This window comes from Panulirus ornatus, chromosome 44 (genome assembly GCF_036320965.1).
Source record: "Panulirus ornatus isolate Po-2019 chromosome 44, ASM3632096v1, whole genome shotgun sequence".
NCBI classification, from domain to species: domain Eukaryota; kingdom Metazoa; phylum Arthropoda; class Malacostraca; order Decapoda; family Palinuridae; genus Panulirus; species Panulirus ornatus.
Window position 1 is genome coordinate 13,938,457 of NC_092267.1, and position 15,849 is coordinate 13,954,305.

Consider the following 15,849-nt stretch of genomic DNA (forward strand, 5'->3'; position numbering starts at 1 on the left):
ATTAGGTTCCAAATGGCGTTTCTGCAGTGTGGCAGGCGGGTCACAGTGTTTTAGAAATCATTTGAATTAACTGACTACACACGTGTTAGGGAATGAGGTGCGTTGCAATGTTTCACATGAAATATTGAATTCTGGGATACCAGTTTACATGAATCTTTGACAATATAACCTGCAATACAAGGGATACAATTAATTATAAGGCAGTAATACAGTACCGTGGGCAAAATTTTGCTTTCTCATTTTATTTTACTCTCATAAGTTATCATCTAATGTTTCATTCCTCGTCTACTTTGAGTAGTATTAAGTTTCATCTACCATTTTTTTCTAACTTTTACTTACAACTCTCACAGAAAAAGGATGACTCTAACACTGATTACTTTAACATTGATTTCAGTGTCAAATTTTGCGAAATTATTTCACGAAAGAGTTTTGAGTTGTAATCCTCTCAAAAGTAACTCATATATGTATATTCCAACTAGAACTGTTTGAAAATTATATTGATTCCGAGAGTATGATTTGAAATTATATTGATTCCGAAAGAGTATCATATAGAAATTACTCAGACCTTAGAAGTACAACTCAAATACAGTAATTTAATTAATATGCATTGAAAAATGGTATCTAAAACTGTGCGCTATATTATTTCCTTCATCAACAATATGAGTGTAATCCCAGTGAAAAAAACATCAAGTTGTATCTCCAAGGAAAACAGGGTTTCAGTATTGATGTAAGTTGATTAATGAGAGAAGGTCGTGTTGGTGCAGGTAGAGAGAGAGAGAGTATCAGGTTAAGCCGCCAGAGGGCAGAGTATTAGTGGCGGTAGCTGGCAGCTCGGGTGTCGCGCACACCTACTACTGTTACGCTTGCAGATCACCTCGCTAATCTCTCTGATCGGCCCACAAATGACGCGTACTCATTCGGTGAAGAAAATGTCTTTGACAAAGTTAAAAATGCTGATTGAGACATTTGAGGCATTGGCTATATGTTAGGCAATATTTACTAATCAGCAACTTTCATGTCAGATGGTTTAGATTTATGGTTGTATTTCATAAATGATTATTTTTTAGTTATTTCTTGTACTTCGTGGGTGTTGTTATATTATTAGAAAGTGAGTAAAGAGTGTAACAACACGTGTTACACCCGATATTTAAGAAAGAACTCAAATTTGTGAACCGTAAAAATTCGTACATTGGACTCCGTTGGTTCCGCAGGAGTGATGCCAAATTCCTCTTCTTAAGGCAAGAATGCAACTGGTGTTTTAAAGCCAGCAATATCGGCACCTCTCTATACGTTCTTTAGAGTATTAGTATCTGCAGGTGAAAATGATCAAATTATCATGTGTCTGGAATGAAAATGAGAGTACGTTATTGTATGGAAGAGTTGCCAGATTTCTCTTGTGAGTATGTGGAAGGTCGGTGTGGGTGTAGTGGTAAGGTCACTAGTGTGTGTATTGCTTGGTCCTCGGGAGCAACAAATCGTTCCCCCAGGTGAACCTCCTCCCAGTGGCTTGGACGCCGTGCCTGCTCAGGATAACCACTCCGGCAGGAAGCAGCAGCATAACGCAGGTAGAGGTGGGAGGTGTGCGGCAGAGCTGAGCAGCACTGCGGCCTGTCCAACGGGTTATTTTTACCCTGGCCGCCTGATAATTTTGGCAGGGTTGGCGGGCAGGAGAGCCGCCCAGGACCAGTCTGGGTTGTGGTGAGGACCGAATGGGCGGGCAGGAGGCTGTGTGAGGCGGTGCGGCCGTGGAGGCGTAGGCTGTGTACTTAAACAGTGGTGGCAGTAGTGGGCAAAGGGATAAGTGGTCAGCCCCTGGAGTAATTATGTCATACTAAGTGGTACACAAGTGGCAGTGTGTGTGTGTGTGTGTGAGGCCTCGTGGCCGTGTTATATTTAAGGCCACTTGTGAGGGCGGCGCCGGCCTGCCCTGTATCCTGACTCCTTAGTTTTTGTAGTGATAGTTGCGCCTCCATTAGTGCCCCCCTTACATCCATACTGGACCCCTCACCATGCAGCCACCATCTGTATGATGAAGCTGTGGTCACCATCACCTCCGTCACACCTACAGGACTTTGCACGTGGGCGGTCATGTGGGCGGGCGACCGTGGGCGTGCGGCACAGCGATGGTGAGCTGGCGGCCCGCCCGTGAGGAGGGGTAGAAACCCTCTCCCGCCCACCCAGGCTTATATTTGATTCTTCGTGCTACGCTAACCTCACCGTGAGTACCCCAGTCACACCTCTACCTACCACTGGTGTAGAGTAGGTTATACTTAGTCATGCCACATAACTCACCCCTGTAACCCGTAGTTGTACCTCTGATATAGAGACGTTCATAACTTAGTAACCCATAGTTTGTAACTTTTGAAGAGTAGTAGAACTAATGATTAACGTATATTCTTAAACTTATGGAACAATGAAATGGTGTAGGGCAGCAAGCCGTGAGCACCGACTCAATTCTAATAATAACACAACTTACTCATTACCTGGAATTTACTGAGTGAATCCCCGTGTCCACAGATGGTCACGATTTCTCTCTTTGTGTTGAATTTGTTGCTAAATTATGAATTTTCCTCAATATCTGAGACCTGTTTACCAATAGCCTTGATCTACAAAACTCAGGGGAAAACTATATGAAACGTGAATTGGTACTAAAAGCTAACACTAACACCTTGGAGGTACCACTCTATCTACTATACAGGAGGTGAAGGAATCCATAAGCACTACTCGCAAAATCTAGCAAATAGAAGGCATTTTTTATATATAAATTGGCCTAGGTCTGTCTTAACTAATAAGAGTACAAAATAGCAGCAAGAAATGTGTTCACAGCTCGTGTTTGATTCTGTGATAAATGGAAAAATAGTAAAGTTTACTTTCAGTAAATCGATACGGAACTGACTGGCCCACTTCAGCTCAAAAACACACCTCTCCAGACCCGTCAAACCAATTTCTTCCACCAATTATTTCTTATACAAAAACTAGTTTCTGTCCACATACCACAGTGGAAGTAGGCCGGGCTAGGTCGTCATTGCCCCCCCAAAAAGATACAAAATGTGAATGCTCGCTGAAGCAAACGCAATCACTCCGTTGCTTTGTTCCTGCCCTGAAGTTCCTTCTTTAGCCGACGCTGGAGAACAAAGGAAGGATATCTGTAAATGATGCTACGTAAATTTCTTTCTTAGAATTGAGTTACAGGAGATCATCATCAAGTCCTGTGACCCTGTCGTTGAGGTTGGCTAGGACACACTACCTGACACAGGCCCTTGTCCTACGCATGTCTGTCCTTCAGTTCATGTTGTTCAGCCCTTGTCAAGGTCTTGCACATTTCTCTCGTGGCTCCTGGGAACTGTGGGTTCACAGGTCCACAGCCTTCAGTTGGTACAAGGAAGAATGGTCAACTTGTACCATCTACGTGAGCCAGGTAAATGGCCAATTAACCATATTCTATTTTTCAAACTGATAAATGCAAATATATATATATATATATATATATATATATATATATATATATATATATATATATATATATATTATATATATAGTTTTCGTACTTTATTAGTTCTGAAGTAGTTCACATAATTGGCACAATTTAGATGATTTACCTTGCACCAGACATGTGAAGGCTAGGCTGTGGACCCTCAGATCTCAGAAGCTACAAGAGAAATGTCTTAAGATCTCATCAAGGATGAACGGCTTTCTTTAGCTGGCCTTTTTACCTGTCCTTGGCTTCAAGGGTTCGAATCTTTCACTTTACTCTGGGAAAATTGTGACTTAAAAATTAGAATAAGAATATTAGAGAACAGAATCATAAATTATTTGATGGTTAGATATGTTGTATCATCATTACTTCTTAAGATTCATAGCTCTATATTGATGATATTAGGTGTCATTACGAATTTTATAAGCTGCTTGTGACTTTGATACGAAAAATACAGGACCTCTTGCGTTTGCAGCAATATATATACATTCCGTCTCGGAAGTTTTCACTTTCATGTTATATTTGAAAAAGGTTTCGAAAATTGAAGTCATCCTTCTTAACCTCGTAATGACTGTTTAGTTTTGCTGAAAGTTCGGCTGCCAAGTGAAGGGCTCGTAATGGCTGGCTGCTTTCCTGTTTGGGGAATAAAAGAATTGTGGGTCTAAACTAATGGTATTTTCGGTTTTGGAATCGTTGAAGTGTAATCCAGAGAATAGGAAAAATCCATGGAAGCCTTCAGTTATGCGTGTGCATCAGGCGTGAGGTAATTCATAAAGCTGGCATGTTAGGTTGACTTCATAAGTAACCACATAAGTCAGAAGGTGGCAAAATGCTGTCGGAGGAAACCACGTAAATATCCGGACTCTAGAATTATTCAGCACCCGCAAGTATCATGCAGTGTGAAACAAGGAGTGAAGAAATGTTGACTCAATAGCCAGTCGTCAACACTGTTCCTGTGGACAACAGCCTTCAACAGCTGTATACTCTCATACCTTGAAATATAATTTTTTTTTTTTTTGTAGTAGCAAAGCTGATAAGTTTGCAGATGAATCTTTAACCTGTGATTGGTTACATATCTTGAGTTAACTTTCATAGTTCACTTATAACGAAGTATGTCCATGAGACAATATATACAGATTAGATGCACACACACACACCTAGCTTAGGCTAGGGTGTTTGTTTGTGTACTATACATAAGAACAAAGACATAATACGTATATACAAGGTTAAGAGACTATGCAATAGGAGTGTTAAAAAAAAACTCCTCGTAACACACAATAATAACCACAATTTATGACCACAAATCCGTATTTTGTGTGATGGCGAACTAGTCTTGCTCTAACTAAAACGCTTCCGAGTCTAAATTTTTCCACATACCTTTCCAGTCACAGAGGTCGGCATAACACTACCAGTAGATCTGTGAGAAATAACTTGTTCTTCCTCACTGACTGGCCAACTGTAGACCTAACTGATGGTTAGGTCTCACTCTGGTGTCGGGGAAGCGGGACTGATGTGGAACTGATAGCCAGTGAACTTCAAACAAGGCAACTGTTATTGTTGAAAACCAGATAGTATGTCGTTTATGCTGAATTCTTGGCTAATATATATATATATATATATATATATATATATATATATATATATATATATATATATATATATATATATATATATATATATATATATATATATATGAAATGAAACACGTTAAGTTCCCAATTGCACTTTCGTGTAATGATCATATCATCAGGGGAATACAAGAAAGAAAAATATAAGGAAGAGACGTTGCTACCTATGAACTTGTTAGTGCATATGTTAATGATGAATGGGGTTGTTCTGGCCTTAGACTATGTTGAATTAGTCCAGATTACATGTTGGTATTCCAGGGTAATTAGTACCATAACATTTCATTATAAATGCTTAGACAAGGTACGAAAAAAGAAACCCCATATAAGTACGTGTGAAACATGCACTTGCTCCATGTACTATCCACAGACACATCATTTTTTTTCATGTCGGAACACTTGCGCAGCTAATACACATATTACTGGTGTTACCATTTTGATAGCTCTCACATCCATGTGTTGGCGTTATACACAAGTTTGATCATAATTATTCACATCAGAAAACCCAACCCAAGCCAACGCTTCACTTGACCTTCGTGCCAGTAAATATGCATCTAATGAGCCCGCTTTTATGCATCTAGGCAGATAGCCATGAAGACTACAGTGTACTCGAGTGAATGACTTGCAACTACGTTAGAGATGAGAAGGCAAAATGCAGATGTTGGTTAAGTCCTGCTGCTAGAATGCTTAAGGCACCGTGAGGAGTGGGAGACTAGTCCTCTCGTCCTCTTAGCCTTACAGGGTGTTGGAAAATAAGTACCTGTAAGTGTGTAGGTGCAAAGGCAACGTGAGTACCCTTACCCCTACACTCATTAACAAAAAAACTCAGGTATTTACATGGAAGTTAAGGGAGACTAATCATCCGTAGTTGTCTCGTTTCATTAAGATTGCTTCATTTTTCAGAGGAAACACTTGTAGCAGCAGAGGAGCTCAAGGGATTGATATATAAATGGTTTATTTATCTGTAAACGTTTGTGAGTATCATACACGTACACGGGCCCCTGGTAGTAAAGTACGCCACCACAGGTGAGGACGTATACTGTACTGCCGTATCTTACCGTTTAATACACCTTCATCCACAGATAACCGTCGGCTGAAGAAAACATGATGCCCAGCTCACTGCTACATAGATTTGAATATTTGTTTTGATACGATCCAAGTATACCATAGCTACTGAGTAACCGCATCCCTACCCATCACACACACACTCACACACACACACACACACACGTTCCAGAAATCTGACATATTGCGCTTCACACTTCCCTCCATACTCTTACTTTACACACCTGTGACACCCTACGCCTCGCACTTCCCTCCATACTCACACTCACCTGCTGACACCCTACGCCTCACACTTCCCTCCATACTCACGCTCACCTGCTGACACCCATGGTCTTACACTTCCCTCCATACTCACACTCACCTGCTGACACCCTACGCCTCACACTTCCCTCCATACTCACACACCTGCTGACACCCATGCCCTTACACTTCCCTCCATACTTACACTCACCTGCTGACACCCTACGCCTCACACTTCCCTCCATACTCACACTCACCTGCTGACACCCATGGCCTCACACTTCCCTCCATCCTCACACTCCACACTCACCAGCTGACACCCAACACCCTCCGCACATTGATATCGTGTGAAGCAAGGTAGCTGAGCCGACGGGTCTCGGGTTTCGACACCTGTGGGGCAGAATCGTTGGTTTAGTTCCCAACGCCTTGCTCCCCTCTTCCCCCACTCCTCCACCCTCGTTGACCCACCGGGGAACCCACCGTTAAGTGGGTGGGTGTGGGTCACCCACTGCGAAGTGGTGAGCTAGTTAAGAGATAATAAAGGCGAGGAGGTTTGGTCCCGGCTGGTGCTTGAGCCAGGCTGTCCCAGCCAACCTGGTGTGCAGTGAGCCAGAGTGACCAGTGACCCACGCCCGCCCACGCTCCTCACCCCACCGCGCCTCCACCTACCACAGCCCGCACCACCCGCTCCCCTCCGCCCACATCACCCAGTCCCCTCTCCCCCACCACCCGCTATCCTTCATCTGCTCCTCCACACCCACCCGCTTCCCTCCACCCTCACCACCCGCTCGCATCCACCCATCCCCGCCCACACCATCTGCTATCCTTCGCCTGCTCCTCACCACGCCCACCGCCACCCTCCGCCGCCTACACCACCCACTCTTCTTCACCCACCATCGTCCACACCACCTTCAGTTCTCAACCCATCCACAGGCACGCACCCTCCACCACTAGTAAACCACCCCCACCGCCATAAACCCACCCCACCCCACCCCGTCCGCCAGACCGACCTTCATCCAGGATCGCTCAACCTCCGCCCACTTGAGTGACATTCAACCCCAGCCTACGTATACAACCCCCCGCCACCCACTTATATTCACACCTTCATCTCTTTCACCCTTGCATCCACACATTCAACCCCTTCCCTTGTATCCACACATTCGACCCCTTCCCTTGTATCCACACATTCAACCCCTTCCCTTGTATCCACACAGTCAACCCCTTCCCATGTATCCACACAGTCAACCCCTTCCCTTGCATCGACACGTTCAACCTCAACCCGTATCTCCAGATATTTAACCCCTTCCCTTATATCTATCCACACATTCACCCCTTCCTACACAACTAAACATTCAACCCCTGTTAACTACATATTTACCCCCTTTCCTCATATATCGGCACATTCAACCCCTTCCCTTATATTAAAACATTCTACCCCCTCCCCGTATATGCACACATTCACCCCACTCATCACCCCTCCGTCACGTAGAATCGTAGATTCTTCGGTAACTTAGCAATCTTGTATGTTGCAATTAGCGCCAGATCATGAAATGGTTAGATTCGTGTAAATATTCGAATTTCATCTTAGTAAGACCGCATGTTAAAAGGGCACTGAGGCAGTCACTAATTTATTAGATTGTAGAATTAGTCTTCATACTCAGTGTTATATGTGAACCAGTGAATGGCACGCATTAGATGCTTCGTCTGGTATAAATAACGTAATTTTAGTTACCTTTTTTTTTTTTATTTTATACCAATTTATTGCATGGCGTACATAGAAAAATTTATCGGTATGTGCTGCAGTGACTTTTGATAAGAATATTCTGGTGGCACGGAAGATATGAGTCCTGTTTCAGATCAGATGTATGTATGATATGGTTAGGAGGGGAGGAGGAGGAAGAGCAGGTGGTGATGAGGGTTGGCAATACTGTGTGGGGGGTGAGACAGAGCGACCGGTGTGGCTGGCGGCCCCCTCGCCGGACCAGCAGTTAGTTAGGTTACTTGTCCAGCCAGACCACACCCTCTGTACGGTTATATAAGGTGGCCAGCCAGTAATGGATGCTACTAGCTTCCCCCACCAACCAGGAGCGAATCGGTTGATGCAGTTGTATTGTTCCCTGAACACAACATTGACCCCATAAGTTACACACAGAAGGATCAAGTGGTTTGATGGTCAAATATTTTGGTCTTGTAGTAAAAGGGTCGGTTCATAGACCAGGCTTAGATCCTAAGGGTCTAACCCTCGTACTCAAGGGTCGTTACTGTGCTCAAGCGTCATACCGACATGGTCATTCGGGTTAAAAAGTATCCAGTAATATTTAAGTATCCATCTGCAATCTTGTTATGGTTGTTACATGTCCCCCTATCGTTTGACAGTGTCGTGCTGAACAACACGTACGTGGGGGTAACTGGTTGTTAAATCGTTATCATGCAAACAACATTACTCAATGCTCATCATTGCACATTCACTAATGATTGTTTATACCGCTTCGTAACATGAATATTTAGTGCTTGTTTGACTGATTAGTATTGTCGGTTTCGCGTGGAAATAACAGATGCCATGCAGGTAGTGCCGATATTGATCGATTGTTATTGCCAGCAACCGGAGGCCATTAAAACCGTTTTTGAGTCTGTTTTTAAAAAAACAAAAGGTGCCAGTAACGAGTTAGGTAAGTCATAGACAACGAAAATCGTTTTACCGTGTGTTCTGTTGTGCGACCCTTGAGTAGGATAGACTGGTGTTTGACCAGGTCCACAAGGATTAGGGTAGAGGTTTAGGTTTTAATTCCAAATAGGTCGAACTGCCTACCGTTGTGTTTAACGACGCTAGAGTAAGGTTAGTAAGGTATTGAACGTAAAGATAAGACACAGAGTTACCTTTCCAACCTAATGGCTGGTCATTTCCCGTACAGGGACTGTTGAATATGACCCCGGTATGTTGACCCTAGTAACGCCCGGGGTTATTGCGAAACGCCTTTAACTCCATAGTATCGATTTTTCGAAGCACAAATAACTGGTACTTTAGTCGCTCATGGTTAGGTAAACGTAAGTGATTGTAGATTTTGGTTAGGAATGGGTGATGTTTGGGAGTAATGAGGCTTGGGAATCTATCAAACTTGGGAATGGTAGATTTTGGTTAGGAATGGGTGATGTTTGGGAGTATTGAGGCTTCGGAATCTATCAGACTTGGGAATATAATGGTTCCTGTCTGTACTATTTGAGGAGACGAGGCTTCTCGACCAGCCAGCCACCCAGCCAGCCACCCAGCCATCCGCTCTTCTGTGGGAAGAGCGCTGCAACGCGCCTCCTCACCATCACTGAATTTGGGCACAAGGGGTCGCTGAGAGGTCACTCCTGCCCCTCACTAATACACCCGTTACTTGTTAACTGTTCTTTGAAGGAATTCACTGTGTCACGGTGTATGGTCTCTCTCTCTCTCTCTCTCTCTCTCTCTCTCTCTCTCTCTCTCTCTCTCTCTCTCTCTCTCTCTCTCTCTCCCAAGTCCCAGAAACTCCAGATGGTAGGAGGACAAGGAAAGAAATTCACCAGTGGATTATCGCCTTACGGACGCCACTCTTAGGGAAGACAAGTTAGATTCAGGATGGTTGAAGATGGGAGCTGAGGAGGAATGCAAAGACTATGGAAATGGTAGATGTCAGTGCAACAGTGCGATAGTGAGAGGGCTTAGAACGGTCGCCTTGTATAGCATGGGTTGTACCACAAGGGTTGTACCGTCGTGCTGAGGGTCGATGCTGTCGTACTGAGTGATCGTACCGTCGTGCTGAGGGTCGATGCTGAGTGATCGTACCGTCGTGCTGAGGGTCGGTGCTGTCGTGCTGAGTGATCGTACCGTCGTGCTGAGGGTCGGTGCTGTCGTACTGAGTGATCGTACCGTCGTGCTGAGGGTCGGTACCGTCGTGCTGAGTGATCGTACCGTCGTGCTGAGGGTCGGTGCTGAGTGATCGTACCGTCGTGCTAAGGGTCGGTACCGTCGTGCTGAGTGATCGTACCGTCGTGCTGAGGGTCGGTACCGTCGTGCTGAGGGTCGGTGCTGTCGTGCTGCGTGATCGTACCGTCGTGCTGAGGGTCGGTACCGTCGTGCTGAGTGATCGTACCGTCGTGCTGAGGGTCGGTGCTGTCGTGTTGAGTGATCGTACCGTCGTGCTGAGGGTCGGTACTGAGTGATCGTACCGTCGTGCTGAGGGTCGGTGCTGTCGTGCTGAGTGATCGTACCGTCGTGCTGAGGGTCGGTGCTGTCGTGCTGAGTGATCGTACCGTCGTGCTGAGGGTCGGTGCTGAGTGATCGTACCGTCGTGCTGAGGGTCGGTGCTGTCGTGCTGAGTGATCGTACCGTCGTGCTGAGGGTCGGTACCGTCGTGCTGAGTGATCGTACCGTCGTGCTGAGGGTCGGTGCTGTCGTGCTGAGTGATCGTACCGTCGTGCTGAGGGTCGGTACCGTCGTGCTGAGTGATCGTACCGTCGTGCTGAGGGTCGGTGCTGTCGTGCTGAGTGATCGTACCGTCGTGTTGAAGGTCAAGTCAGCCACGATTAATGTCGGGTTTTCCTTTTTCTCCGCTGAACAAATTACAACGTCAGCGGGTTTTTCTCTCGACCCCATCATCGATGTATCGAGATAATACATACACGCAGACTTTGAAACCTAAGCGAAATGTATGATTCAAAATCTTTTAAATCAAACCTATGGATTCCACATCTAATTATATTCAAATATAAGCATAACGGAATCTCCTGTTTGAAATGATTAGCTGAGATGATGTCAGAAACCGTGCTAGAAATAATGATACAGACCCATAGAACATTTGTGCCCCACAGGACCGGGATGTCGCTGATAAAGAAGATAAGAAAAATCGGCAGTTGTGTTGAACCGCTAAGATGGTCGTGAGGCGCGGGATGTGACGTAACGAAGGTGTTACGTCATCACCGTACCAGGTTCACCTGGGATCTATACTCGGCGTATACATATAAACATATTTATAGTGCAGTTAATTCCAGTTATCAATAATTCATTAATTAATTCCTTTATAATGGTTCATTCCACCACCACCACCACCATCAACCCTGTATTTAAAAGTATGATACATGAAGATGACTCATTATTTTCGTCGTAAATGGTTAGAGAGAGGGAAAGGACAAACCAGCTCACCATTTCCGCTGTTTGTAGCTTAACAAGAGAACAATGTAGTTGGGTAATGGCCGAGGCTTTGTTTAGGCTGGTGGCGCATCACCGAGAGCCTAGGAAACTGCTGTTGATTTTACCCACGCTCGTTGTGGCCATATTTAACAGAGTCTGCAAGGCGTAAGGCAGTTGTTATCAGAAACATGATATTCCAACTCAGCCACTATTTACATGTACTTTATATGAATTAATGGACATTATTTTCGATGGAACAAGCAAGTAGTACATAAAATTATGGTCGTGGAATTACTCAGGAGAGCGAATGAGCAGTTAAACATATTTGTTTCTAGTTAGAAATCTTAAATACCGTTTATGTTATCATGTGTGGTTAGAAAGGAGACACAGGAGGTGTGTCATCCCCTGGCAAGGCTCCAGCCGATGTGACTAGCCTTCTCTCTCAGCTCTCCACTAGGCTCCTGTAGTGCAGTATCTCCCTGGTTGGCAAGGCTCCAGCGTTTCTCCTAGCCTACGCCTATTCTCAGGAAGGCTCCAATGGGCGTGGCTAGTTTAGAATTTCCACGTCAAGGCTCCAGCTGGTGTGGCTAGCCTAATGTCTCCATGGCAAGGCTCCAGCTGGTGTGGCTAGCCTAATGCCTCCCTGGCAGGGCTCCAGCTGGTGTGGCTAGCCTAATGTCTCCATGGCAAGGCTCCAGCTGGTGTGGCTAGCCTAATGCCTCCCTGGCAGGGCTCCAGCTGGTGTGGCTAGCCTAATGCCTCCATGGCAAGGCTCCAGCTGGTGTGGCTAGCCTAATGCCTCCATGGCAAGGCTCCAGCTGGTGTGGCTAGCCTAATGTCTCCATGGCAATGCTTCGCTGGGTGTGGCTAGCCTAATGCCTCCCTGGCAATGCTTCGCTGGGTGTGGCTAGCCTAATGCCTCCATGGCAAGGCTCCAGCTGGTGTGGCTAGCCTAATGCCTCCATGGCAAGGCTCCAGCTGGTGTGGCTAGCCTAATGTCTCCATGGCAAGGCTCCAGCTGGTGTGGCTAACCTAATGCCTCCATGGCAAGGCTCCAGCTGGTATGGCTAGCCTAATGCCTCCCTGGCAAGGCTCCAGCTGGTGTGGCTAGCCTAATGCCTCCATGGCAAGGCTCCAGCTGGTGTGGCTAGCCTAATGCCTCCATGGCAAGGCTCCAGCTGGTGTGGCTAGCCTAATGCCTCCATGGCAAGGCTCCAGCTGGTGTGGCTAGCCTAATGCCTCCCTGGCAAGGCTCCAGCTGGTGTGGCTAGCCTAATGCCTCCATGGCAAGGCTCCAACTGGTGTGGCTAGCCTAATGCCTCCCTGGCAAGGCTCCAGCTGGTGTGGCTAGCCTAATGCCTCCCTGGCAAGGCTCCAACTGGTGTGGCTAGCCTAATGCCTCCCTGGCAAGGCTCCAACGGGTGTGTCTTAGCCTAGTGTTTGCCCGACAAGGCTCCAGCGTTTGTAGCTGGTCTGTGTCCTCCTGGTAAGGCTCCAGTGGGTGTGGCTAGGCTTGTGTCTCCCCGGCGGTTGAAGTGGAAGCAAGGAAATAAATCTTGTTTATTTAGGTGGGTTTCTGCCTGTGTGGCTGGCGGTGGGCCGCTGTTACCTGGTAATGAGGGGACTCGGGGAATAACTGAGTCTGGGCGGGAAATAGAAGGGGGAAAGAAAGTTACGTTAATATTAAAGGTGTATGTATGGAAAAGATAGATATACATTGGAGAGCCAGAGGATATTACGGTGTTTAGCGGTGGAGATTGAGCGCAAATATCTGTTGAATAATAAAAAAAAAAAAAGGGAGCAGAACAATTGAAGGAAGGAAGCGCGCCATATTTGACAATAGCCATACAATTGGTGATCCTTTATAGTTTGTCTTTACCGGCTGTTACGGTGTATAGGATCCGATCCTGTACCCTCTTGCCACCTCCACCACTATTTCACTGGCCGGGATCACGTGCATTACTGCCTGACATACCGCTCATGTCTGTCCTTGACTCACGTATAGTGTGACCAGTTCAAACAAGAGTTCCCCACACACTGGCTAGAGCGTTCCATATTGATCATATATCTCTCCTTGAGCGGGACCATACTGGAGTACGACCCCTCATTGATCATATATCTCTCCTTGAGCGGGATCATACTGGAGTACGACCCCTCATTGATCATATATCTCTCCTTGAGCGGGACCATACTGGAGTACGACCCCTCATTGATCATATATCTCTCCTTGAGCGGGACCATACTGGAGTACGACCCCTCATTGATCATATATCTCTCCTTGAGCGGGACCATACTGGAGTACGACCCCTCATTGATCATATATCTCTCCTTGAGCGGGACCATACTGAAGTACGACCCCTCATTGATCATATATCTCTCCTTGAGCGGGACCATACTGAAGTACGACCCCTCATTGATCATATATCTCTCCTTGAGCGGGACCATACTGGAGTACGACCCCTCACTGCACGACGGCACGACCTGTGAGCATGACGGGACGACCTTTGGGGGATGATGACGTGGCTTTTGACCTGACTTTTAGAAGGGTCATGTTGAAGGCCTGGCTATCATACTCTCGTGCTCAAGGGGTGAAGACTACATTGGAAGCCACTTGCGTAACGGTTCTGTACTTGTCTCCTTTAAACCCTGTGGCTCGTCCACCTAAACTATTTTTAAGGTTATCTTTTATTCATATATTCTAATTTTGTGGCATTTACTAAAGTAAAATTTTGAGGGAGCGTTGCTCGGAATTGTCTCATGCATTTTTAGACTACATTGAGATATCCACAGGGTAAAAAATAAACTATTTTTTGGTAGGATTTTAATTTTTTATTTTTTTTTCTTGGAAAAGTACACATTCACACAAAGTATATTAGTGATAGAATTATCTTCGTTAAATTAAGCACGGCTGGGATGATCGTCCATAAACATTTTGGTTTAGATTAAGTTACGTTATGGAATATTCCCAATCGCGCTGTTTGCTGTTATTATTATTATTATTATTATTATTATTATTATTATTATTATTATTATATTACCGTGCACAACGCACGGACGGTGCCAGTAAAGTATTTAAAGATGGAGCGAAGCATTTGCTAGGTGGCAATTACGTCAGACGCCCTCCCTGTTCAGCCAGTTATCCGATTTCTGCTTTTTTTTTTGTCAGTCTGGTATCAAGAGTAGTGGAAGAGTGGTCGTGGGCTGACAAGGGAGGTACAAATGGTCAGGTTACGACCCTGAGTCGTACAGGGCACTTGGACTTCTAGCCCTCTTGAGCACGACAGTACGACCGTAAAGTAGGACGGTACGACCTTTGAGCACGACCGTAAAGTAGGACGGTACGACCTTTGAGCACGACCGTAAAGTAGGACGGTACGACCTTTGAGCACGACCGTAAAGTAGGACGGTACGACCTTTGAGCACGACCGTAAAGTAGGACGGTACGACCTTTGAGCACGACCGTAAAGTAGGACGGTACGACCTTTGAGCACGACCGTAAAGTAGGACGGTACGACCTATGAGCACGACCGTAAAGTAGGACGGTACGACCTTTGAGCACGACCGCTCGACCTTGAGCCACGACGGTGCGATCCTTAATTGTATATGAAGGTCTGGCCAAACCATAATACCTAAAGGAGTCGTACGATCGTAGCGTCGTGCCCAAGGATCGTACTACTGAACTCAATGGGTTGTCTGGTCGTGTTCAGGGGTCGCACCTATGTCCTCATAGGTCGTGTTCAAAGGGTCGTGCCACACCTGTGACCACTCTGGGTTCTTCCAGTGCGTGTAACAGTAAACCGCTAACTTCCAACCTAACCCTCTTAGTCCGGCCGGGTCTACATTTTTCTTTCCACTTTTGCGGGAAAATAAATGTTGACTTTATTGTGTCGTCTGGCTCATGCTGTGGGCGGTGTTGCAGCACAGGATACAGTGTACAAAAGGCCCAGGGACATGGCCATTGTGTAATTGAAATTGTATATAACAAGTTACATGGCGTGTGTTTACATTACGTAAAGATCATGTCTTTGACGTTATATATATATATATATATATATATATATATATATATATATATATATATGTCAGTGGATTGAATCAAGGCATGTGAAGCGTCTGGGGTAAACCATGGAAAGCTGTGTAGGTATGTATATTTGCGTGTGTGGACGTATGTATATACATGTGTATGGGGGTGGGTTGGGCCATTTCTTTCGTCTGTTTCCTTGCGCTACCTCGCAAACGCGGGAGACAGCGACAAAGCAAAAAAAAAAAAAAAATATATATATATATATACA

General features: G+C 45.5%; 1 protein-coding gene across 14 annotated transcripts in view; it reads left to right on the top strand.

The window, feature by feature from the left end:
- The first annotated feature begins 1,423 nt into the window (after positions 1-1,423).
- LOC139762765 (uncharacterized) overlaps positions 1,424-15,849 on the top strand; it is a 172,651-nt gene continuing 158,225 nt past the window's right edge. For 13 of the 14 annotated variants that reach the window (XR_011715831.1, XR_011715833.1, XR_011715832.1 and 10 more), the window contains exon 1: positions 1,425-2,218. The gene's annotated coding sequence lies outside the window, so the exon portion shown is untranslated. Of the gene's footprint in view, positions 2,219-15,849 lie in introns of all 14 variants that reach the window. The other variant, XM_071687890.1, reaches the window with a different exon arrangement.